Genomic DNA, 27,010 nt, shown 5'->3' with positions numbered 1-27,010 from the left:
AAACAGAATGTTTGCTTTTACTTTACAGACTTTTCTCCAAATGTACCCAAAATCTCATAGAGTCAGAGAATTTTAGCCCAGGAGAGACCATTAGATTATTGCATATCACAGACTACCAAACCCCACCAAGTTGCCCCCGCATTGAGCCTAATAAGCTGAATTAGAGTGACACAAGTATGACAGTCCCCCCTTTCCCCCGGGACTAAATTATTGTGTGCCACAGGCAGAGAATAGAAAGGATCTTAATCTCAAAGTGAAACTGTTCAAAGACCAGATTTCTCCTGGTTTCACACTGAAATAGCACAAACCTACACATTTCCCATCGTCTTGGTGCCAAACCAAAGATGAGCCTGAGTTTGCTCAAAAATTTGGTAGCCCCTAGCAAGCCCTTTGAGTGCTGAGGTTGCATCTAAACTGGAAGCCCAGGTGATTTTTTTGTGTGTGCCCTGGGTTTTGTCAGGAGCATTTCAGAGCTTTAATGCCCCCCTCAGACATCCTTCCCCACAGCTTTATGTGGCCTAACATGGGAAAGAAAACCCTTGGCCCCTTTAAGGATTGCTTCCCCTCCATTTTTTATGGGCTTGATAAGGGAAGGAGGGGGTGCTTTGTCTGATTATTTGTACAAAAGGGTACAGCATAAGCCTATTGGATCCTGCACACCTCAGGGGGACAGTTTATAAACCCTTCTGCCTGCCTGGGCTTGCCATTCTGCGCTGAGAGAAAACCTCTCCTCTTGGGATTAGAGTAGGGCTATATTTGGGTGCCTTGATGTGGGTATCGTACTAGTTACCTTTTGGGGGCTGGGAAGAAATTTTTCCCTTACTGCCATTGGCCTGGACAGTGTGGGGGTATTCACCTTCCTCTCAGCAGCCCAGGGATGTGGTGGGTAGGTTAGATTGTTAAATTCATTTTGTCACTACTTGGCAGGTGTCCAGCGCAAGTAATTGTCCAGCAGGGGACCTGGTTCCCTGAGAAACTGGAATTGAAAGTAGATTAGGAGAAACATCTAAAGAAGGTGAGGAATGGGGTTAGAAGTCCTATTGTCTGGTCTGGACTACCCTCTCTTCTCCACCTCTTTAACCCTCGTGTAAGCGGGGGAATAGTCCCGCTGTTGTGGGGAACTTTCCTGGCTTCTGCACTAGCCCGGTGAAGTGGGCTAGCGAAAGGATCTGAGTCCTCGCTCCCACTTCCTTTACCCAGTGGCCTCCCTGCCCTTGAGGACTCCCCTTCCACTCTCCTGCCTGGCAGAGTCCTCGGAACCCCAACAAGGCTGGGCCCAGGATTCCTGGGGGGCTTGACCCCCAACCCTGCTGTGGTCACCTAGGACATGGGCTAGGGTGTCCCCACTCCGGGGTGCTCTCTCTGCATTATGCACTTCTCTGACCCACTGACCATTGCATACAATTTAAAGCAAATGCAAGTTATTTAATCAACAATTAATTTTAAAAAGAATAAGGAATAATAGGAAAGGTTAAAGGAAACACATCACCCCGCTCTGTGGCAGGGAACATCACAAACAGTGTCTCTGGAACGTCAGGGCAGTACACAGTCTGCTCCTTGTAAGTCCCAGGCCTTCTTCTCAGGCCCTGGCTGTGCTGCAGGGATGCCGTGGGTTGAACACTTGCTCTGGTAGTGGCCAGACGCTCTCAGGCTCTAAGTGGTAGGACCCTTCTTCCCAGTGTCGCCCCCGCCCTGTCGGGGTTACGATCCAAGCCTGGCCTGCAGAGCCTCTTAATATCCAGAGACAGCTGCCTTCCCCCCCTCGTTCTCCCGAGCTGCTCACCGCACCCAGCTCTGGACTGCTCCAGTCCCAGCTCTACCACTCTGCTTCAGCACTGCTGCTGTTGCTCTGCCTCCAGCTCTCTGGGCTGTTCCTTTAGCCCCTCTGGCTCTGGTTGCTGCAGCTCTGCTCCCAGGACAGGTCTGCTCTGCAGGCTGCTTCTATGTCTCTGCTCCCAGCATTGACCTGTTTCCTGGGCTGCTTTTCTGGCCCCTCTGGCTCTGGTTGCTGCAGCTCTCCTCCCAGGGCAAGTCTGCTCTTTCTGGGCTGTGCCTCTGGCTTTGGGGCTGCAGCTCTGCTCCCAGGAGAGGGTCTGCTCTCTCTGGATCTGGCACAGCTCTGCTCCCCAGCTCAGCTTGCGCCCCTGCTTTCTCCTTAGCTCAGCCCCACTCTGTCTGACCCAGGCAATTCCAGCTCACACAGAGGACGGGACCTCCCTGGCCTCCTGACTCCCTGATTAGCTTCCCTACCCTGTCATTCAGGCTGACCTGGAGTATTGGCCTCTCCCCATTGTTCCTGGGGACTGTCAGTCTCAGAGTACTGATTTCCCATCGGCTCCCCTTTTAGTACTGGGAGCTAGCAACTAAAACACCCCCACTGAATGTTAGTAAGGGGGCAACAGTCCCCTTACACTCGCAGGAGGGTCGGGTCCCAGAAATGGTGCTGGGACCAGGTTAATGGGGTTGAGAGTGGTGTAAAGCCCTCCACCAAATGGTATGGATTTGGAAGGCAGGATGAGCTGCACTGAATGAGTGATTGTCAGATAGTTCCCAAATGAGTTAGTAAAGTTGCAGCCTAATTATTCACACATTCCTTATGATCTGTCTTTCTGTCTGTGGTATCTGGGACAATGTCAGCTGCCTTCCTCTGTTCTTTTTAGTGTGATTTGATAAATCCATCTCCAGTCAAGGATGGGGGAGATAGGATAGCTTAAAATACACAAAAGTGAACCCCGTAACAAACTAGAACGGGTCTACTTAAAAAGTTAATTCTGCTTCTAAATATATTCCCAGTTGTAGCAGTATTCCCCATTTTGAGTACAGGGAATATTGCTGGAAGTGATTTTTGAACTGTTTATATGTCAGGCACTCTCATTCAGTCAATGATGTTTTCTGAAACAGGGTTTCTCACCCTTTTTGTTTCTGAGCCCGCCCCTAACGTGCTATTAAAAACTTCACAGCCAACCAGTGCCAGAACACCTGTTTTTCTACCTATAAAAGCCAGGGCCAGAGTTAGATGATACCAAGCAGGGCAATTGCCCAGGGCCCCAAGCTAAGCTGCTCAGGCTTCAGCTTCAGCCCCAGATGGCAGGGCTCGGGGCCCCGGGCTTCAGCATTGCACAGTGGGGCTTCAGCTTTCTGCCCTGGGCCCCAGCGGGTGTAACCTTTGCCCTGATTGGTGGACCCCTTGAAACCTGCTCGTGGCCTCCCCGGGGGGGCCAAGCTCCTGGTTGAGAACAGCTGTTCTAAATAGTACTTGGCAATTAAATATTATGGTCAAAATTCAGGCCTGGTGTAACTGGATGGCAGCTTCCATTGACTTTCACTAGGGAGTGCTCCCATTTAGGCAAGGACTGAATCTGCCTTAGTATCAGTTAGCTGTGCTAGCATATGTTAACACAAAGCAGATTGTCAATATGACAGTTTGTTTTTACAGTCTTGGTCCATCTAATTTAAACACGGGTGGTGGTTTATCATTAGCCAAAGTTTTCCATTGAATATCTTATTGAGCTAATCTGCATGTCTGTCTTGGTTTATTATTGGGGTGATACAGCAATTGTGATTCTTCTGAAAATAAATCTGTTCAGATTTTGCTAGTGGGACGAAGATTGCCCAGCCTAGGGCCATGTCCAGGTGGACTTCGGTGGGATCGTAATAAGTCCAAAGTCACCTGTAATTATCTTTATAGATTATAAACTCTTTGGGTCAGGCACTGTGTTTTCCAAGATCTCGCTCTAGCCTCTTCCATATTTTGGGTGCTACTGTAATATAAATAGGTGGCCAAAGCAATTTACGTTTGGCAAAAATAAACTTGCCTTCTGATTTTATACTATCCAGGTCATGCCAGCCAGCTGATAGCAGAGGCTGAGTTAAATCTGTCCACCTCTGTTCTTTCACGTCCGAGATCTGCTCCCTCTTCCAACAGTGTGTTTTGTGTGACAGCAAATGCATTAGGCTTGGCTTGTGTCTTCCCATGTCATCCTGAATCAGTGCAGGCAATGTTTGGGGACAGGGATAGTAGCTCAACATGTAAGGCAATGTCTATGGTGCGATAGCTGGGCCATTCTGAAGCTGTGTACCTGATCGATAGGAGACTGGGACAAACGTCATTCATCAAATCAAACAGCGTAGTGTCAGTTGTCTGGTTTTGAGATCCGAATAACGGGCTGTTTCTAATAACGCCATGTAGCTCAGCAAGATTATTTCTGTTCTGCACCAAAGTGATAAATCTTATATACCATTTTGTGATATACAAAAAGCTTTGAGAAATGAAGAGCAGAGGAAACTTTGAAGGACTTCTCAACTTCACATGTTTTCAGACATAAAAGAAGCGTACTAATGTGTCCAGAGATTCTCCAAAACAAGCCTGAACTCTTTGCTATTCAGATTTAATTGTAGTATGGGCTAATTGCCTTGCTTTGCTATTTAGCGCTCTAAATAAGCCATCCAATTTGGCTTATTTTTGCCATTGACAGAACATTGCCAAGAGTTTTTCATTTTAGAATAAAATCATAATATCCAGAGACACCTGCCTTCTATTGATGCTGTAATCCTTAATGTTGTTTCAGTCATTGATACTTTCACCTCTGGTATATTTCCCTCTGAGCTTCTCTTCTTTTAACATCAAAGGATGCTCAAGAAATTATCTGAAACATGTATACTGCTGCTCGTAAACTAGAGTCTTGTCAGACAAAATTAATCACAAATTGTGGCCTTTCACTGATTCCAGTGATTATTCATTTGAGTGCATCGCTTTTACTGCGGGTGATCTTTGTTAGTGTAGTGAAACAGCTGTTACCCTGCAAGTATCATAGATATATTTTATCTTATTGAACTATAATCTGATTCCCATCCTCTCATTCTTTTTTGAAGGTCAGTAAGCAGGCAGCAGGAAGAAATGCATCTACGACATCTCTCAAATTAAGACCCGTTCCATTTCTATTGGACCAGATTTTGCTTCTTACCAAACACTTCAAAGAGCTATAGGCCAATACCCTCCCCTTTTTCAAATCCCTCCTTAAGACATCTGCTTTGAAGCCTACAAGAAATCAGCCAGCCAACTATGGGTTAGGCAAAGGGGCAGTCATGGATTGCTGACTTGATTTACTTATTAAAGTGAAACAAGTCTCTCATATGGCAGCCCCCTTGGAGTGCCTGACTGCCATAGGCTGTGGAATAACTTGCACAACTACTGCAGTTTCCCTCTTCCAGATGCCTCAGAAATAGTCAAAGCATCTTCCCAAGTATAATTATAGCTCTGGCGCGGTTCATTTACTAAAAAACTCCTGTGCGTATAAATCTCAACACCATAGTCCAGAATTCCCAAACCGATGTCCAAACAGTAAGTGTAACATACAGACCCCAGCATCTCTTGCCATGCCCCAGCTCTCTTCAGTCCTCTCCTGTCCGTGTACCAGAACAGCAGCCCAAGCCCTTCCAACTGGAGTTCAACCCCATTCATACTGCTTCCACTTCTTATAATCAGTATGAACTTCATTGTAATATCTTATTTTAAGATTAATTTTTCTTTATTGCATAAGGTTGTAATTTTAATGAAGTTTCCAAAATAACTCATAATTTCTTGCTTTAAGAAATCTGATAATTAACTTGCCCCTCAGCAGATAATTTTGCAAAAATTATATAGAAAAATACTTATTTACTTTTTAAATTCCTATTAAAATGGATATTTTTCAATGTATTAGAAGATCATTAAAAATCTCAATATAGACTTATGAAACTCTTAATTTTCCTGTCAAGAATAGGCCACAGATGTAGTTGAAAGAGGTATACTAATGGAATGGCACTAATGCAATTTCACAAATAACTTAATGAAGCGTGTAAAGCATATATCCTCTATTAAGTACACATAGCATGGAGTCACTTCTTGCTTACTGGGTGTGAAAAATATTTTTAGTCAGCTTAAAGATGAAGAGACAGCTTCAAGGTTATGCAGATTAACTATTAAAAGCCATAAATGTTAAAAGCTCAATAAAAAATTTAGAAGGAAAAATCCAATCAACTGCATCCCTTCAGATTTGCCCATTCTTGAGGTCCTTAAATAGCAAGTATAACTTACCCTGATAAAACTGGAGGTTAGTGCAGCAAAACTTCCTGAACATCCAGACTTTCTTGCTTAGAAGTTACATTACCCAATATCAAATTGTCATAAGAGTAAAGGAAGGGAAATAGCCATGGACTACATTTCAAAAAATGGCCTGCATTTGCAAACACAGGATGCCTTGTGCAAACACATTATTTGTTCTACAGCTGTAGTCAAGCACATGTATAACTGTTTGCAGAACTTTGTGCTTGTGAGTAATCCTACTGGCTGAAATCCCATTCCCACTGAACTCAATGGGAGTTTTGCTATTGACTTCAATGGGGGCAAGATTTCACCAATTAAATTCTATAGGACTATTCATGTATAAAGTTAATTGCATGCATAATTGTTTAAAGGAATGGGGACTACGTGAATAGATTATAGATCTTACACATACACAATTTACCCCCATTCACTCAGGGCCGTGCAAAGGGGAGTTCAAATGAGTCCAGTGGAACCGGGACCATAAAGGGCCCTGGTTTTGCATTATTTTTTGTTTTACTTTTTTTATTTTTCATGTCTGTTCCGTCATGGGGCTCTAGCTTTTTCCATTAGGTCCCTGAACAGGCCATTCAGAACATGCAGAATGATTGGGTAAAAGATCATACAAGTGACAAAGATGTGCAAACCTGCTATCAGATACAGAAGGACAGGTGGGGCTATATTTTGCACGATCTCTTGGATATTTTGTTGTAATTAGGTGAGAGTATTTGGCTTTACCTAATGATAATTTTTTGGGTTTGCTTTAATTGCTTGCAAGGTATGACATTGTGTTGCAAACTTATGTAGAAGCTCTTAAGGCCAGTATTGCCTTGCCTTGCCTTGCTGCTTTTAGCTTTTCCTGGTAAGGATCGCGGCGCTGGCATTGAGAGTAAGGACCGGACCTCCTTTTCCTCTGCAACAGGTTCCAACCCCTTCTAGGTGATTCCCCAGTGTTCCCAGGCCAGCTGGGAGATATAATCTCTCCAGCATGCCCTGGGTCAGCCTTGGGCCTCTTCCCAGTGGGATGTGCCCAGGATAGTTCCAACAGATGCCTTCCAGGGGGCAACCTTATCAGGTGCCAGAACCACCTCAACTGGCTCCTCTCGCTCCAGAGGAGCAGCAGCTCTACTCCAAGGCCCTCCCATATAGCCGAGCTCCTCACTCTATCTCGAAGAATAAGACCAGCCATCCTGCAGAGAAACCTCATTTCCGCTGCTTGTACCAATGATCTTGTCCTTTTGGTCATTACCCAACGGTCCTGACTATAAGTGAGGCAAGGGATGTAGAATGACCTTAAACTGAGAACTTCATCAAAGAACTCTGCTTCTGCTTCACCACCACGGATCGGTACAGCAAACGTGAAAAACGTTTGGTGGAATCCAGCACCCTCCTTGAATGAATTCGACTTAATGCCAAGAATACGAACGCAACTCTCACTCTGAGAATAGAGGGACTGGACGGCCCGCAAATGCGGTGCTGGCATTTGATAATTCTGCAGCACTTCCCACAAGACATCTTGGGAACATGGTCGTATGCCTTCTCCAGGTCTGCAAAGCAAAGGTAGACCAGATTAGCAAACTCCCATGACCCCTCGAGTATCTGCGAGAGAGCAAAGAGCTGGTCCGTTGTTCCCCGATCAGGACAGAATCCACATTGTTCCTCCTGAATCTGAGGTTCAACTAATGGGCGTAACCTCCATAGCACCCTTCCATAGGCTTTACCAGGGAAGTTAGGGAATGTGATTCCCCCTATTGTTGGAACACACCCTCTGTTTGCCTTTCTTAAACATTGGGACTATCACCCTGGTTTGCTGGTCCAGAGGTACTGCACCTGTCTTCCATGCAACATTGAAGAGGCATGTTAACCACGACACACCAACAGTATCCAGCTTTCAGCATCTCCGGGTGAATCTCGTCCACCCCTGCTGCCTTACCACTATGAAGGCACTTTACCGCCAAATTGATCTCAGCATCAGAAATAGATCCGATCTCACCAGAGGTTTCCAGTACTGCCTCCTGGAATGGGGGGTGTGTCCATTGGATTGAGGAGTTCCTCAAAGTGGTCCTTCACCTCTCTATGATCTTCTCAGTTGAGGTCAGCATTTTACCACCCTTGCTGAGTATAGCCCGGGCAACATCTGCTGATCCCTCCTAAGGTGATGAATGGTTTGCCAGAACACCTTTGAGTCTGGTAGTCATTCTTCATGGTCTCTCCAAACTCCTCCCAAGCATGGGCTTTTGCTTCAATGACTACCACAGTTACAGCCCTCTTAGCCAGCTGGTACCTCTCCTTCCTTGTCCAGTTGCCTAGCAGCCCAGGTGTAGCCCAGCCCTCTTTAATTAGCTGGATTCGGCTCACCTGCTCCAGTCCAGGGGAACTGGGCTCAGTCTATCCACAGAGACCAGCTGTCTTATGACAGGCACATTTGTTATTAATGGCATAGGAAAATGATACTTAATGTCACTAGGCATGTCAGGCCAAATTACCCTGGGAAAGGGAAATATGTGCAATTAGAAGCATAGATTTTTTTATGTCCCCACCATGAAGACTGAACTTTGTGCTTTACAACAGATGACATTAGGAAGAGAAAGAGTTGGATGGCTTGGGGAGTATCGGCGTATTTGAGACACCCCATCCACCCACGTAGGTACTGTCTACACTGCAGCAGCACAAGTGTGCCATGGTAGTATTTCAGATGTAAATGAGCATTTAGCAGCGCCAGATTCTGGCTGCTCACAGGACGGTGTGTAACGAGGCAGAGAGAAATGTACAGGCGCTCTTCCCTTATTTGCCCATTTGCACAGAGAAAACCAAAACCCTGGGTGTCAGGAAATGTTACTGCTGCCTTTGTGGGTGAGGTGAGTCTTGGGCCTGAATTCTATCACATGAGTGAACACAGTGCTGTGCCAAGGGTCTTCTGGGTCTGGTTTGAAGACTCAGATCTGGGACTTTCTTTCCCCCTCTCCCAGCCACAAAAACACTCCCCAAACTCACCACTAAATACTCTTACAAAGGGACTATCCTAGCCTTCCCTGAAGCAATCTCATTAATTAGCTTGTCCCCATCTATCAGCCTTGCTTCAGACTTCTCTGTAGAATCAACTGCCAGGTCACTTATCCTTTCCAGCCCAATGGATGTTCTTAAGTAGGCCTTGATTAATTTTCATTTGCCGAGACTCCTTTCATGGTTATAGCTGTGGTTACAGGAAGACAGAAAAAATAAGCAGTGTTCTTTCTGTGGTAGGGAAACTCGCACTTAAAGACATTTTGTGAGTGGAGCTAAGGAGATCAATGGGTGCCTTTGTTTTGAATCATCCTTGAATATTTGCTTGCAAAAACTGAGCTCAGCCTCATTCACAAATCTTTCAAAGTTTAAATCCTCATGGTAACTGCTTGCTAAGTTTGGAGCATGACTCTTTAGCTCTCGGCACTGATAATTTTCAGTTTCTCACCCATCAGAAAAGCAAATCGTTCTCCAATTCCATCATGCTTATGCATCCTATTACCCAACTGAGGTGAAATCCTCACATTCAAAAACTTTTTTTTTGGATCTGATTACCTTTTGTCCTCTGCAAGTTTGCCTGGTATTACTTTCCGCTTCAAGATTGTTTCTCTTTGATCTTCATGGATATTCCTAATCTTTCATCATGTGAAGCAGCAACTTCCTTACACACAACAAACACAAAAAACCATAATTCTCATAAAGCATCTTGAAGGCCACCAAGAAAATTGCAAGCTGTTTGAATGTCAAGATCCAGACTCTGCAATTTTTTGCTCACAACATTATTTTTGATAAGATAGTATACCATATCTCAGCCAAAACAAGGAATGAAAACTCTGAAACATCCCCCTTTCCCAGGTTAACTTGGCCTGACATGCCTAGTTACGTTAGTGTCATTGTCCTGTGCTATTAATAACAAATGTGCCTGTCATAGGACAGCTGGTCTCTTTGGATAGACTGAGTTCCCCTGGACTGGAGCTGGTGAGCCCAATTCAGCTAATTACAGAGGACTGGGCTACACCTGGGCTGCTAGGCAGCTGGACAAGGAAGGGCTGAGCCCAGGTCAGCAGAGGCTACACTAGAGAGCAGCTAACTCCTGTGGTGGGTCCCTGGAGCAAGGGAATGTGGGGCTCAAGGAAACAGCCCTGCAACTCCAAGAAGGGAGGCGAGGAAGCTGCCATGTGCTGGAGAGCCAGAGACCCCTGGGAGGGGTGGCCCTGATGTCTGGGGGCCCGGGTATTGCTGCCTTCTGTTGGTTTGTTTAAACCTTTGTTATAAAAAAAAAAACACCTCAGCTGGGACTGGGCGTGGCAGCACGTGTTTGGCACTGGGGACCAGCGATGGCACCCCGGTGACAGTGCCACAAGCCAATAAGGTCTTAGTGTGTAATATTCAAAATGGCACTCTTTTGTTCTCCTAGCATATTTTCAAACCCGCTGAAAACCCTTTTTGTCTTTTATTTCAACCCTGAATTGTTCTCTCTGGAACATCGGGATATTTAGACTCTGAGTAGTTTTATTCATGGTATGCAGTCAGTTAACCTGTGTTGGCTCTTTTGTGTAGAAGGAGATCATAGCTATGATGCTAAATGTTCTGCAAGTAATATTGGTAATGCTCTCTAATAGGATGCAGAATTCAGGAACAGGTTTTGTTTCTTAAGATGTGTGATACAATTAATATGTATTTTGGCCACAATTCAGCAAAACATGTTAGCACCAGCTCTATTCAGCAAAGCACTTAAGCATTGCTTACAATTAAGTGCTTTGATAACTATAGATGAACTGCTGAATTGGGGCCCAAGATATCGAATCTGTTCTCAGATATTCCTGTTAAAACCTTCGGGAGCATCCCCAAATTAAAGAAGTTACACTCTCCAATAGGGCTATGGTAGACAGCACTCTGATAATTTAGATAGTGGTAAACTATTGCCTCCCTTATGGAATGGAATTTGCAGATGTCTTCTACAAATCATTTTATTTTTGAGGTACTCCACAGAGAACGTTGAAGTTAACTGACATATTGCAGATGGTGATTCAATTCTAACTGGTTGAGTATAATAGTACATCTTGGAGTTTCAATTATTGTTTGCAGGAACATTTTCTTCTAAGTCTTGTGATTGGATCATTTCGGAAGATGACCATCAAGTACAAATTACACATGCTCACATCCATCCAGCACCCACAACATATGCCCAAATACCCGTCTTTCTCTCTGTCCCTAAAGAAAAAGCTCCTTTTAGCCATGCTTTCACAAAAGGGCATTCTATTAAGTGGGAAAATGCTATGCTCTATCTATACATGTGAAAACTAGTAAAAGAGAAGAATTGCATCAGCTTCTTTCATTAAATATCAATAAACCAGGCTGACGGTTCCCCCAATCTTTTTGATTTCTTATGTTATAGTTCCCTCTAGTCAGTCATACCAATACAATGAAACTAGAGTAAATAGTATATCATGGAAAAAAGTTTTCAGAGCCAGCAAAGAACTTTACTGAAGTAAGGTCAAGATATTGCCATTATTTGCATATTCGGCTTTCATGCTGCAGGGATATTTTGGTATTTCCTGTGGGTCACAAAAACAATCTTTCGGAGCATATATCCTAATAATTTCATTGAGGAATAACCATCATTTGAGGAAATTATTCAGTGGCTTGTCTAATAAAATCTGAAAGGGAGTTTAATTTAGTTTCTATATTTATTATTAATTTTTGTGCATATTTTCATGTGCAGAACTCCCACCAAAGTCGGTGGGAGTTTGCATTTTAAAGCACTGTAAAGCCAGCCACTTAATTATTTCCACAATACAGACCATCAAGCACATAGCTTTGTATATCAGTTTACACTTATCAGAGTAGCAGCCGTGTTAGTCTGTATTCGCAAAAAGAAAAGGAGTACTTGTGGCACCTTAGAGACTAACAAATTTATTAGAGCATAAGCTTTCGTGAGCTACAGCTCACTTCATCGGATGCATTAGGTTCTCAAGTGTGGGCTTGATTGCCCTCTTGCCTTGAATGGTATAAATCAGGAGTTAATGCCATTGATTTCAATGGACTTATACTCGTGTTAAGCCATTTTAAGTGTCAGTTCACCTATTCAACACATTGCAATGAAGCTAAACTATTCAGGACTTTTGTTCTGCTTCAGCATAAATAGTTTAATTGCTTCCAGTTTCTCTGTAAGAGGGCAACATTTAAAACAGAGAGGGGGACACTGACTTTCTGGCTCTCTAGAACTCAAATCAATCAGAGTCATGGAGTAATGTTTGGGAAGGAAAAATGCAAAATGTGATCTCTCCTAATGAGTTTTTCAGTGGGAATCCTTCTCTGTAGGCAAACAACATCTAGGGGATTTTAAATCCCCTTGTTAAACATCAGAAGATGGCAGGTAATTAGAGAACAGCACCCCTCCTGGAGCCTGAGGGTTTGCAAAACTATTCTGGGGACTTTATTTATTTTGTATGTATTTTGATTTATAAAGCACAGACCTTAAGCCATTAGGAGCTGACACAATTTTTAAACCTACACGAAGCTTGTCCCCTGTTGTTTGAATTCCCTCTTATTTTATTGTATTGTTAATATTTTTACAAGTGTCATCTTGTGCTATCTTTAGATATAGAAGAATCTCTCCACCTCAGAAATAGGCAGCCACAAATAATTGCCTTGCAGTGTACACTTCTCTACAAACACCCTCTGTAATACATACTGGGGAAAATCCTGAAGTCCTTATTTCTGCAAAACTCCTATTGAAACCATGGGCAGGACAGAATATGACTAAGGCTATGTTTTAGTCATGGGTATTTTTAATAAAAGTCACGGACAGGTCACAGGCAGTAAACAAAAAAATTCTACATACCCCTGACTAAAACTAGGGGAGGGGAGGGCTGCCTGGGGGCACTGTGGGTGCTGAGGGAGGGCAGCCCAGGTGCTGAGGGGAGGTGCAGGTGATGCGCAGAGCTGCCTGCCCATGCCTCCACCTAGGAGCTGAGTGAGGGGGATGTTGCTGCTTCCAGGGAGCCCCCCAGGTAAGCGCTGCTCAGAGTCCACCTCACCCTGTCCTGTGCCTCTGCCCTCTCCTGCACCCAAACTCTGCTGCGGGGAGGGGGGGAATCTGTGACAAACTTGCATGACCCATTGTGTATATTCTTTCATTATAATGTTTTTATTTCCACCTGTCTTCTCCTTTTTTTTTTTATTCCCAGTTTCTATTAAACAGAAGGAAACTCAGTAAGGTCTGATCATTACCTATGTATAAAACTATACAATGAGAATTCACCCATCCATAATGGTAATTAACCCATTTCCTTCTTAAGGGGTTTGGTAATAACTATCCATGGGGCTTCTGATGACTTTATAAATCCTATTCAAAGAGGAAAGAAAATCAGATTTATTTATAAATTATGGGGAATAAAAACAGCCAGTCAGTAAACGGTAACTACATAAATCTAATCCAGCATTTTTTATAATAGAATGAAAATACATTTACTCCATTGGGGAGATCAAGCATGAAATTATTAGTTGTATATGAATTATAGTGCAGAAATACATAAATATAATACACATTACCTGCAGTTTATGGAGGCAAATGAATTTTACCTATAATGTTTTTGGAATAGTTTTAATAACTAATTACTGTAGGATAAAAACAGCCTCTCTCTGTGTAAATATAAATTACCATTGTTTTACACTGGATGTTTTCTACTTCTTTTAACTTCATACTGTAATTGTCCTATTTAATAAACATATCAATCATACCCTTCCTTTGTATACTTAAGTAACTGTTTTTGCTCAAGAATTAACAATTTTCACAGAATTATCAATTGCTTAATAGAAAGGCCCAGTCCATTTTCTGCACCCAAACTATTCGTGATAGATATTACTTGTGTTGTAAAAGACTTGATCATAATTCCATGAATAATGGATATATTCATTTTTGCCTGGTAGGAGGTACTGTTTGTCAGGCAAACGTTTATCACAGATGTACACTGGCCTCTCTGCATCATTAATCATTCAGTAAATTTCCCCTATGGGCTACTGTGTTCCTGGTATGCTTTTTGGTCAACAAAAATAATGTACCATGGGATTTTTTCTACAAAAATTATCATCTCTCTGTTGCACTAACATGGTCCGTATGAAGGGGTGATGTGGCACTGGTATACACAACTGAATGTAGTCCTGTACATGCTGATGAAATGTCTGTGCCAAATTCTGCCATCTGTTACACCCATGCAACCTCAGTGAAGTCAATAGGGTTGGTCTTATGTAACTGAGGGCAGCACAGTAGCCATAGTCAATGGCTATTACGCCAATGTATCTAAGGCCTGGTGTCCTAAGGGTCTGATTGTTAAAAATGGTCTCCAATCTTGATGACCCAGTTAACTGTGGTCACCAATTCTAACATTTAGACGTCTAATTTCCTGCCTTCATCATGGAATCGTAGAACTGGAAGGGACATCAAGCGGTCATCAAGTCCAGTCCCCTGCACTTGTGGCAGGACTAATTATCTAGACCAATCCTGACAGGTGTTTGTCTAACCTGCTCTAAAAAATCTCCAATGATAGAGTCCCTAGGCAATTTATTCCAGTGCTTAACCACCCTGACAGTTAGGAAGTTTTTCTGAAAGTCCAGCGTAAACCTCCCTTGCGGCAATTTAAGCCACTTGCTTCTCATCCTATCCTCAGAGGTTAAAAAAAACAAATATTCTCCCTCCTCCTCGTAACAACCTTTTACATACTTGAAAACTGTTATCATGTCCCTTTTCAGTCTTCTCTTTTCCAGACTAAACATACCCAATTTTTTCAATCTTCATTCATAGCTCATGGTTTCTAGACCTTTAATCATTTTTGTTGCTCTTCTCTGGACTCTCTCCAATTTGTCCACACCCCCTCCTGAAATGTGGTGCCCAGAACTGGACACAATACTCCAGTTGAGGCCTAATTAGAGCGGAGTGGAGGGGAAGAATTACTTCTCATGTCTTGCTTAGAACACTCCTGCTAATACATCTTCCGCAGTACTCCTTCCTAGGCAGTCATTTCCCATTTTGTATGTGTGCAACTGATTGTTCCTTCCTACGTGGAGTACTTTGCATTTGTCTTTATTGAATTTCATCCTGTTTACTTCAGACCATTTCTTCAGTTTGTCCAGATCATTCTGAATTTTAATCCTCTCCTCCAAAGCACTTGCAACCCCTCCCAGCTTAGTATCGTCCACAAACTTTATAAGTGTACTCTGTATGCCATTATCAAAATCTTTGATGAAGATATTGAACAGAGCTGGACCCAGAACTGATCCCTGTGGGACCCTACTCATTATGCCCTTCCAGCATGACTGTGAACCACTGATAACTACTTTCTGCGAATGGTTTTCCAATCAGTTTTGCATGCTCCTTATAGTAGCTCTATCTAGGTTGCATTTCCCTAGTTTATTTATGAGAGGGTTATGAGGGACAGTATTAAAAACTTTACTAAAGTCAAGATATACCACGTCTACCACTTCCCCCCATCCATAAGGCTTGTTACCCTGTCAAAGAAAGGTATCAGGTTGGTTTGACACAATTCGTTTTTGATAAATCCATGCTGGCTATTACTTATCACCTTGTTATCTTCTAGATGTTTGCAAATTGAATGCTTAATTATTTGCTCCATTATCTTTCCGGGTACAGAAGTTAAGATGACTGGTCTGTAATTCCCTAGGTTGTCCTTATTTCCCTTTTTATAGATTGGCACTATATTTGCCCTTTTCCAGTCTTCTGGAATCTCTCCCATCTTCCATGACTTCTCAAAGATAATAGCTAATGGCTCTGATATTTCCTCAGTAAGCTCCTTGAGTATTCTACGTTGCATATCATCAGGCCCTGGTGACTTGAAGAAATCTAATTTGTCCAAGTAATTTTTAACTTGTTCTTTCCCTATTTTAGCCTCTTCTGATTCTACCTCATTTTCATTGGCATTCACTATGTTAGGTGTCCAATCACCATCAACCTTCTTGGTGAAAACCGAAATGAAGAAGTCATTAAGCACCTCTGCCATTTCCACATTTTCTGTTATTATTTCCCGCCCCCACCCGCCATTGAGTAACGGGCCTACCCTGTCCTTGGTCTTCCTCTTGCTTCTAACGTATTTGTAGAATGTTTTCTTGTTACCCTTTATGTCTCTAGCTAGTTTGATCTTGGCCTTTTAATTTTGTCCCTACATACTTGTGTTATTTGTTTATATTCATCCTTTGTAATTTGACCTAGTTTCCACTTTTTGTAGGACTCTTTTGATTTTTAGATCATTGAAGATCTCCTGGGCAAGCCAGGGTGGTCTCTTGCCACACTTCCTATCTTTTTTACATAGTGGGATAGTTTGCTCTTGTGCCGTTAATAATGTCTCTTAGAAAAACTGCCAACTGTCTTCAATTGTTTTTCCCCTTAGACTTCCTTCCCCTGGGATCTTACCTACCAACTCCCTGAGTTTGCTAAAGTCTGCCTTCTTGAAATCCATTGTTTTTATTTTGCTGTTCTCCCTCCTACCATTCCTTAGAATCATAAATTCTATCATTTCATGATCACTTTCACTCATTATGTAATTAGATGTCTTCAACGGAGCCATGTTAAAGGATCCGAGTGCTGGATCAGAGTTTGGAAAAGATTTGCTCTTGGTAGAAGTCAGGTTGAGTAACACTGCTCTGACATCTGTGCACATGTGCATCCATGGAACAACATGAAAATAAAGTTATACAAATATTTCTCTCCTGATGGGTTGGCTCTTCAAAGCTTTCACTTGTGGTCTGAGACCTATTGACATTGCGGATAGGAGATAGAGCTGAGTACGTGCTTCCTAGTGACCAGTTAGAGGGAGAAAGGAAATCTCTTCAATACATAGACAAAGTTGACATGCTTTAGGCCAACATAATACATCGAAATGAGCATGTGGGCCCAATCCTGCTCCTGTTAAAGTGAATGGGATTTTTATTATTATGATTGATTTGTTAGAGTTGTGATGGTATCTAGAGGCTGGTCCAGTTGTTAGGGTGCCAACATGGGAGACTCTGGTTCAATTCCCTGCTTTGCCATAGATTTCCTGTGTGACGTTGAGCAAGTCACTTAGGCTCTCTGTGCCTCAATAATAGCACTGCTTTGCCTCACAGGGGTTTGTGAGGATAAATACCATAGATGGATAGAGTTCACCAACCAAGCATCATGGCTCCAGTCTGCCTGTTTAGCTTGTTTAGTTTAGTGACACAACCAAGATTTTACTGGTCTCTAATTGGTAGACAATGTTGTTCGAATCACTTTTCTCTCCATAACAACATGTCCTACATAGCTGTTGTTTCTAAACAAAATGACTTCAGCTGAAAATATTTAGAGACATGGGAGTGAATGTGAGGATTTGGTATAAAAATCCATATTGCTGCCCTGGAAGGACAGGACGTCATTGATTATGTGCTTCATGGAAAATCCTATAGAATTTGATGAGCCTGCAAACTATTGATTTTGGCAGAAATTTAATAGGGTTCTATGGAAACTACCCTAAAAACCTACAGAATCTAAGAGAAAATTATATATCCTGTCTATAGATTTTTTTAAACCGTTCTACAGAAGGATTACCAATCTTTTCTGTAGGTTTAGAGTAACTTCTAAACACCCCCTAAACATTCTTACAGAACTTATTGTTTTTTTATGCCAGTTACTTTCTAAAGGATTTTTCCATGAATGGCAACAGCCAAAGATCTTCGCATTACACAAAGTGACTGGAGAAACAGAAGAAAAGTTGGAAACTGTAATAAAAATATTAGGAAATTCTGGAGCTGTTTAAAGTTACAAGCCTCAAAATATAAGGACTTGAACTATTTAAAGCACATTTAGTGTATGTTTAAGCTAGTTATGTCATATGATGATGAACCAATTAAAGCAGATATACTACTCATGATAAAGGAATATAGACCTTTGCTTCTTTGTTATATTGTTTAGAAATTTAGAATTTTGAACATATCAAATGGGAGGGAGACACAAAACTTTTTGCTGTGGGCCTGATTCAACTGCCATTGAAGTCAGTGGGAAGGGTCCCATTGATTTCAAAAGGACTTGGAGCAGACCCCATATGAATAATCTTTATGGGCCCAATTCTGCTGAATACCTTCTGTAAAAGCAAATGGGAGTACATTCCAGGAAATTCATCTCCTTGCATGATTGGGCATTAATTCCTCCAACAGAGGCCAAGATGAGGTTAGTGTAGATTTCTTTTCTACCAGGACACACTGTTTTATTAAAGATGTGTGGTGTGAAATTGTTGTCATAGCAACATCAGCCAGTGATGATATAGTCACACTGCTCAAGGATCTTTTTAAAAATGTCCATAAAACAAAGCCCAACAACCAGACAAAAGAAAACAATGAAGAAAACAGAAGGGCAGGATCTAATGTTAATGCAAGATAAATTGAAGAAGTTAAACTTGACAGTATTCTTACTTTGTAACTATGCATTATTTGTCAGCAAGAGTTGAAGACATCTGTGAACAACTGAGATCAGCAGGGGACCCAATTTGGAACACACAGAAAAATGATCTTCAAAACTAGCAGTCTCACCCTTGACTTATTCAACAAAAGAGAAAATACAGTAATAGATGCCAGTAATAGAGAGCAGAAGATATGCTAGAGGAGATCAGAAGTAACTTCAGCTATTGATTTTCTGCTTCAGGCTTTTATTTTAGGAGGCACTGGTTAATTTTTTTGTACCAGGTGTACTGAAAATATATAATAATCCTAACAATTTTTTACCATTATAAAATCAACAGTAGGTTTTCAGTTATTCACTTCTTGCAAATAAAATTGGAGATGAATCTGTGTGTTTTTTATGAACTTCTGCAGGCACTAAATTGAGGCTTTGAATCATGTTGAGAAGTTGTACCAGAGAAGTCTGGGTCTTGTGGGTTTCAGAGTAGCAGCTGTGTTAGTCTGTATTCGCAAAAAGAAAAGGAGTACTTGTGGCACCTTAGAGACTAACAAATTTATTTGAGCATAAGCTTTCGTGAGCTTGTGGGGTAATTTTGGAGATGGTATAATAGAATACAAGGGTCAGATTGGGTAGGGTCTTCCCTATGTTGTGTACAGTTTGAAATTTCTTGACTTTTATTTATTTATTTTTTGCTGGTGGCCTATTGACTCCATTGACTGCCTCTTGCATCTAAAATGTCAGCCATGATTTTTAAATAGAGACGCTCCTAATTCCTGTTGTGTGCAGCTCTGTTTTAACATAGTCATTTTTCTCAATGAGTACGTTATAGAATCCACAGGCTGGATTGCACGGTCCAATCCAGCCACTTTTATGAAAGGGCACTGTATAGCAAAAGCCGAACAGCAACCAGATTGTGAGCCTGAGTCACAGTGTGGTTCCTGCTTCACCCTTGTTCCAGAAGGGAAGCAATCTACAACAGCCCTTTGGCTGATGCTGTCACACACCAAGGTGTCAGCAGTGTAACCTAGCACATAGAGAAGGAGTCTACAGATTATATTGTCCATATGGCCTAGAGTGGTCAGAGCAGACTCAGCAGAACTGGTGGTGTGGTCAGGAGGAAAGCTCGTGGTGAGAGCCAGAACAGAACCAAAAGGCAGAACTGGAGATGTGGTCAGGAGGCCAGGCAGTGGACAGAATCAAAACTTCAGAGGGAGAGGCAGGTAGGAGGTAGGGCTGGAGTGGAGCAGGCAAAGCATGAAGCAAGGGCTAGACAGGCAGCAGGACTGGCATAGCTACTGGTATGGAATGTACTGAGCAGCTGCTGTACTGCTTTTGCTAGAGGGTTTACATGGTGATCTGTTAGCTCTTCTGACCAGTCAGGGAGCACAGTCAGTGCAGGCTTATTGAGTTCCTAGAAAACTGAGCCCAGAAGCAGCTGAGTTCCTGACAGAGGCCAATTACTTCCCTGGGTCAGACGGCTGGCCCATGCCTCTACCTGCCCATGTCCTACCCTGACTAATCAAACTAAAGACCAGATCCTGCAGTGTAGTTTTAATGGCAGCTTTGGGAGTGCAGGATTTGGCCCTACGTTTGTCATCGGCAAGGTTTGCTATCTGAGTGGAACAACCCTCCTTCTAGTGCCAGTCCAGCAACGTGCTCCTGCCCTCTCCTCAGGTGAGAAGTGGACACTTATTTCTGTTCTTTGCTTTTTCTCTCTCAACCAATTTTTAATCTGTGACACAATTTTCTTTTTCAACCTGTGGTTAGCAAGTTTCCTTAATAGCCTCAAGCGACTAATGTTGCTTTCCCTATTCCACTCTCCATTTCTCTAGCAAAGTCAATTGCCTCATGGATTAAAGATAATGCAACAAAAGCCTTTAGTGTATTGGCTCCATGATTACATCCTGAGCACTGCAATGTAACAGATTTAACTTGCATGACCTCGGTGTTCCTGTGGCTGATATTCAATCTGTGATTTCACACCCAATCTTTCAAAACATTCAAAAAGGGGAAGCAATTTTGTTCAATTTCAGTAACAAGTGTAGTGTCTTGTGAGTAGTCAAGGTCAGTCAGAATGGAGTAAGTGAGCAGAAACCCAGGATGAACTATTCCATGGATAATTGAACATAATCAATTACAATTAAAGAGTTTAGCAATATAATTGCAAAATTACTTATTTTTATGGATTTTTTACTACGCATGTTTCTTAAATTCTCATAAATCCTGAATTGAAATTAAAATGTAGCAACCTTAAAGGTGATTGTTTTCTACACAAAACATAATTAACCTATGGAGCTCACTCCTGCAGAGTGGGTTTAAAGGCAGATGCTTTATTATTATGTTTTAAAAACAAACAAATACCATAGACAAATGTCTGGGGAATAACCTTTGCAGTTACGCTACTAAAGATGATCATTATAAGGGTTATCAAATATTTATCGGAGCATAAACTGATCAGTTGCTGGAAGATATTGAATAGAGTCATAGATTTCTAAGGCCAGAAAGAGACCTCTATAAGCATCTTATCTAGCCTCCTGTACAACACAGACCATATATTTCACCTACTGATTCTTGCATCTAATTGAACAACTTGTGGTGATGTAATATAGCATTCTACAATTAGGTGAGCTTTGTATGTCTTATGACTTCTGTTGGGCTGTTATGAAATGGAGAATGTATATAATTTGGCTGATTAATGGCCATTAGATCAAAACTCTCCAATGTCTCCACACTGAGTTTCTTTTAATTTTCATAAATTCAGTAGTGAAACAAATGAATGCACTGAGGGCCACATTTCCCAGAGTGCAAGATCTAGACAGCAGCAACCTGCCTTCCCCCTGAAGGATGCAATAGAAGGTCTAACACAGAGCGTGGTGCTGTGTATATTCCTCCGTGTTCACTGATTTGGATTGATCTTGGAGGAAAGGGAACGAGGTAAAGCAATTAACTCGGGGTGGGCATGCCTTCAGTCTTCTGGAAAAAAATCCACACTTAAGAAAACATTTGTAAGAATATAAAATAATACAGGAGAATAATCCTACTGTGACAGACTGCAAAAAAACCACTCCCCCAACATGCACACCTCCCTAAACTGCTAAAGTGCCTATTACTGGCAACCCCAGTAACAATAGCACTGGTATTGAAATCTGCCCACATACCCATTTTCCAGGTAGTATAGGGATTTCTACTGATGTATAAGCGGACTCCTGATTGACAATAATAACTCCCTCTCCCACCTACCCTCCATATGAATGACTATGCCATGGAGAATCCATTCTCTAAACACACCTAGGAAGTGCAGCCAGCCACTGAGCTCATTTTCACTGGATAGCAAAGAAAAACACAACAATGCACCACAGTGTAATGTAAGTTGTAATGGAAAGGTAAGAATAAAAACGAAGTATGAACCCAAATGCAGAACATTAGGAATTGCACTGCTAGTTCTCCACTCCCAACCCGAGAGAGAATGTCACATAGTAAGAGCTTGTTAAATTGTTGTGTCTATATCCCCGATCATGCTGTGATGTCAATAAGTGGATAGTTTCTGCCAAGATATGCTAAACAGTGGAAGGTAGATGGAAAAAAAGTTTATCATTTTGTTCATTGCTCCCCTTGAATTAGAATAAAACTGAAAATCAAACAAATGACAAGAAATACCCCCTATATATCCACATCTGTGTCTGGTTACTGACAGAAAGCCCGATTCTGATTTACATTGTGGCCCAATGTAAAGGGGTCTTAAAGTGGCTATAAATTGTATTTGCATTGACTTTTGATTACTTTACACTGCTAGAGTGGTATAATGCAGATTTAGCGTAAATGAGAATCACATACACGATATGCATTTTATATAATATATGCATACATATAGTGTATACATTATGCATGGTTTGTGTGTTTGTGGTATGTATTCAATTTCTGTGACTGCCACTTGCATTTTCAGCTTTCTGTTACTTAAAGCAGCTGGTTAAAAATGTGCTGAGAACTTAGGAGAGACTGTGATGGTGATGAGTGTAATCACCATAGAAAAAGGGCTTGTGTAATGTATCAGCTTGGTCTTGTTCTTGCCAATCTCTGGCTAATGCTTTGGGGTTCTCTTTACCACAGTAATAGTGCACTGCCTTAGCAAAAAGACCATGCAAAGAAAGAGTGATTTTGTGGTAAGTTCTAGCAAGCTTAACCATGACTAATAGAGGTTTGTGTGTATGCTAGAGTTCCCATCCGTCTTGGACTGTCACTTCAGGAATCACAACTTTCGCTCTCTTCGAGTGACTGATGTACTTCAGCACGGAAAGTTTGAGGGAGAGAAGCCAAGAGAGATACATAGGCAATAATAGAGAGAGTTCTTAATACAGTATAGTCAGTGCATAAGAATTGCTGATGAAAGAATGAAACATTTATAAAATCAATTTTCTCTTTCTCATTCCATTTTACATTTTTTCTTATCTGCAGCTATTTAAAAAAATGCTGCTAGATGAGAAATTGGAATAAAACCCTTTTATCTTTATCACAAAATCACTGAATTCTGTATGCTTGAGGTGAGGGGCTGGGAATGGAGAAATGAGGCTGGAGAGCTGTTAATTGGCCAAATTGCCTTTGGCGGAGTTGCACCACTTACCCCAACAATGAATTTGGCCCAATGTCTTACGCGCCTCTGTGCTGAGTGTTTGATTCTTAGACTGTTTGTGGTTTAATAGCATTTACATCATCCTAACTGATCTTTTAGGTTCACATCTCATTGAACTGAACAATGTGCTGTGAGGGCTGGTGTTTAATCAGAGGAGCTAGAGTTAGAAAAGGCCTGTTAGATCATTTAGTTGCCCTTTTATTAGTGCAGGTGGATTATTCAGCTAGATCATTCTCTTCAGTGCTGGGTTACCAGGGCAGAAGTACATTGATTTGTATGGTGGAGGGCATCTATCTAGCTGAAAAGGTTACAAATATTGCTGGGTGTTGTGTTTTTTTAAATAAGTTAAGTTTGGTGGAAAACAAACTAATATCTTGGCAAATGCTTCTTTCTTATTAGGATTATCCCCTTTAATTCCTTTGCAAACTGTGTGCCTGAATACACATAGCTCACTTATTAGATCATGTAGCTACATGGTCCAAATTACAGTGGATACTTTTTAATCATTAGAACTCTTGCACTTTACAGTTGGGGTGGGGGAATGGGTGGAAAGGTTTTGTTACACATTTTATTTGACTCCCTGTCCCCCAGGGAGTAATTATTTAGAGCTAGAGCTTGTAATTATTTAGAGCTACAGTCTATAGCCTTACACATTTCTTACAGCACCTTACTCCACCTGCAGTTCTGCTGATTTCAGTGGTTATATTGGCAGAGAAAGGTACGATTTAATGCCACGTAAGTGTGTCAGTCTGCCTGTTAATAAATATATTTTCCCATATTTGAATAATTTGCTTTTAAAAATTAAAGAATTCATTAACTTCATTACCTGAACTTTATTCAACCAGCTTTTGTGATCTTGCACTGAACCACTTACAGAATCACAACTGATCACAAAGGGGGTATCAGTCTCCTATGAAAAGCGTAACCATTTCCTCTTGGATCCAGTTAAGGGTAGATAGTCACTTTACAGCCTGCCATGAATAGGCTGACCAGACAGCAAGTGTAAAAAATTGGGACAGGAAGTGGGGGGCAATAGGCACCTATATAAGACAATGCCCTAAATATTGGGACTGTCCTTATAAAATCGGAACATATGGTCACCCTAATCATTAGTAAGGAGAGCATGAAGATGCTCTGTTGATGAGCAGACTTTTAAAAAGTATGGACAGAAGTAAATAGCAGGGTCCCAAGGGGATCTGTATTGGGACCAGTGTTGTTCAACATATTCATAAATAATCTGGAAAAGGGGAGGGAAAATTTGCAGATGATACAAAATTATTCAAGATAGTTAAGTCCAAAGCTGACTGCGAAGCGTTACAAAGGGACCTCAGTAAACTTGGGTGACAGGGCAACAAACCGGCAGATGACCTTCAATGTTGACAAGTACAAAGCTATGCACATTGGGAAAAAATAATCCCAACTCTACAGACAAAATGATGGGGTCTAAGTTAGTTGTTCCATCTCAAGAAAGAGTTATTGGAGTCATCGTGGATGGTTTTCTGAAAACATCTGCCCAATGTGCAGCGGCTGCCAAATAAAAAGCTAATAGTGTTTGGAACCAGTAGGAAAGGGTTAGATAATAAGACAGAAAATATCAAAATGCCACTATATAGATCCATGGTGTGCCCATACCTTGATGCTGTTTGCAGTTCTGGTCATCCCATCTCAAAAAGATATATTAGAATTGGAAAAAGTACAGAGAAGAGGAACAAAAATGATTAGGGGTATGGAATGGTTTCCATACAAGGAAAGATTAAAAAGTTTGGGACTGTTCATTTTAGAAAAGAGATGGCTGAGGGGGGATATGATAGAGATCTATAAAATCATAAATGGTGTATAAAATCATAACACAAGAACCAGGGGTCACCCAAGGAAATGAATAGGCAGCATGTTTAAAACAAACATAAGGAAGTATTTCTTCACACAATGCAGAGTCAGCCTGTGGCACTGATTGCCAGAAAATATTGTGAAGATGATAAGTGTAACTGGGTTCACAAAAGAATTAGATAAGTTTGTGGAGGATAGGTCCATCAATGGCTATTAGCACAGATCATCAGGGATGCAACCCAGTGCTCTGGTGTCCTTAAACTTCTGACTGCCAGAAGCTGAGACTGGTCAACAGGGGATGGATCACTTGAAATTGCCCTGTTCTGTTCATTCCCTCTGAAGCATCTGGCACTGGCCACTGTTGGAAGACACGATACTAAGCTAGATGGACCATTGATATGATCCAGTATGACTGCTCTTATACTCTTAAAGAGTGAATTGTCACCCAGCGAGTCACAAATGCTCCCATGTTCTGGAGAAAGGAGCAAGTTACTTCATCCTTCTTCATGTAATAGCTTACTCCCTGCTGAGCCCTGGCTCAGGTATTTTGGCTGGCAAGTATGACTTTGGAGCCATGGCATGTCCTACTTCCCTCCCCTCCTTGCCTTTTTTCATAGCGTGAGGAGAATCAGACAAGCAGCCCCTGCTCTTCTCACAGCCCGCCTCAGAGTCTACGCCAGGCTGAGCAAGGTAGTAAGGTAGAGCATGCACTGTGACAGTGTAGTCCTTGGGGCTTGATCCAAACTCCACTGAAGTCAAAGACAGTCTTTCTATTGAGGAAACATTTAGGAAACCTTTTAGTTTCTTTAGATTTGGAGAGAGATAAATCACAAAGGGAGACAGTGAGGCTTAGAGGTTACATTCTGCACAAAGTATCAGATTGTTTATGGTGAGGAGAGTAGGCGGGTTAGAAACCCCGAATGAAAATCTGGTAGCTTAAGTCTATGTTAACACTCTAAATTGTTTGAAATAAAGAATGTTCCATATTGCAGTTTCCTAGCACAAGTAGTACAGTAGCTTGTAATCCTTCTTTCTTTGCATCTCAGCAGGGGAAGGCCCATGAGGAAGGAATAAAGAGAAGGAGAGTTGCATCTTCCCTATCTAATAAAAAAGTTGCTGAATTCCTTGGCACAGAATTGGTCTTCAAATTACTGAAATCAGTAGGGAGGAAAAAGTGCTTAAATGAGAAGTAGAACACTAAATTTATTTCGTTACATTTTTCTTCTTTTAATGCTCCTTAATGCCTCATTATTGCTTGCCCTGTGCAAGAGTCAGAGCAGCTGTTTACGCATATAAACTCCTAAAGCAAAGAAATTCAGGGTCAATGCCAAAATGTTGCCTTTATTTCACCTTCTGTGACCCATGTACCAGAAGCGGACTCAGACACAATGAGGTGAAAAAACATGACCTTCAGGAGAAAGGTTTAGGCATGTAGATTGTGGAATACATTTCTACTGGATCATTTCTTGTATGGAACCTCCTAAATAAGCATGTTGCCAGGAGCATATTGTAACCATGATACTGTTGCCCCAAGTTGTGTATTCTGGTTTAACAGAATAGGGTATCAGGCTGACATCAACACAGTAAAGTTCAAAGCACTGCAGAGGATCAAGATAGACCAAAACCCCTTACACTCCCTAACTTGGGTCAGCCTCCAACTTCCCATATGGAAAGCACACAAGTTTCACCAATTTGCAGGATTATTTTTTAAAAAGAAAATGGCTGCTGGTAACTCAAGTTTTACCCTAAAGGTGGGTTCAGTGAGGGGTGATCTGTTGCTGCAATCCTAAAAGCATGATCCAAAATCCATTGAAGGCATTGGAAAGACTCAGATTGAAGTCCATAGGATTTAGATCAGGTCTTAAACTCCTTTCCTCCCTCCTTTGCTCCATGTCCCAAATTGAAGGAAGTTTAGCTTCTGCATGTGCCATCTGGCATGTAAAGCTCTGAACATCCCCCTCCTGTTGCTGTAGGCTTGACCCATTACTGTGCTGTATTAAGAACAACTTTGATACCAGAAAGCTGTTGCTCAGAATTGGGTATT

At 41.7% G+C, this 27,010-nt stretch overlaps 1 long non-coding RNA gene across 1 annotated transcript; it reads left to right on the top strand.

Annotated features, from left to right (window-relative positions):
• Window positions 1-4,781: 4,781 nt before the first annotated feature.
• On the top strand, window positions 4,782-24,887 carry LOC122455786. Its single transcript, XR_006274248.1, has 3 exons — window positions 4,782-4,793; window positions 6,138-6,139; window positions 24,689-24,887. It is a non-coding gene; the product is annotated as an uncharacterized LOC122455786 (long non-coding RNA).
• The last annotated feature ends 2,123 nt before the right edge of the window (window positions 24,888-27,010 follow it).

The sequence above is a fragment of the Dermochelys coriacea genome, chromosome 9 (genome assembly GCF_009764565.3).
Source record: "Dermochelys coriacea isolate rDerCor1 chromosome 9, rDerCor1.pri.v4, whole genome shotgun sequence".
Lineage (NCBI taxonomy): Eukaryota > Metazoa > Chordata > Testudines > Dermochelyidae > Dermochelys > Dermochelys coriacea.
The sequence above is the reverse complement of the archived record's forward strand: the minus strand, read 5'-3'. Positions and strand labels throughout refer to the sequence as shown.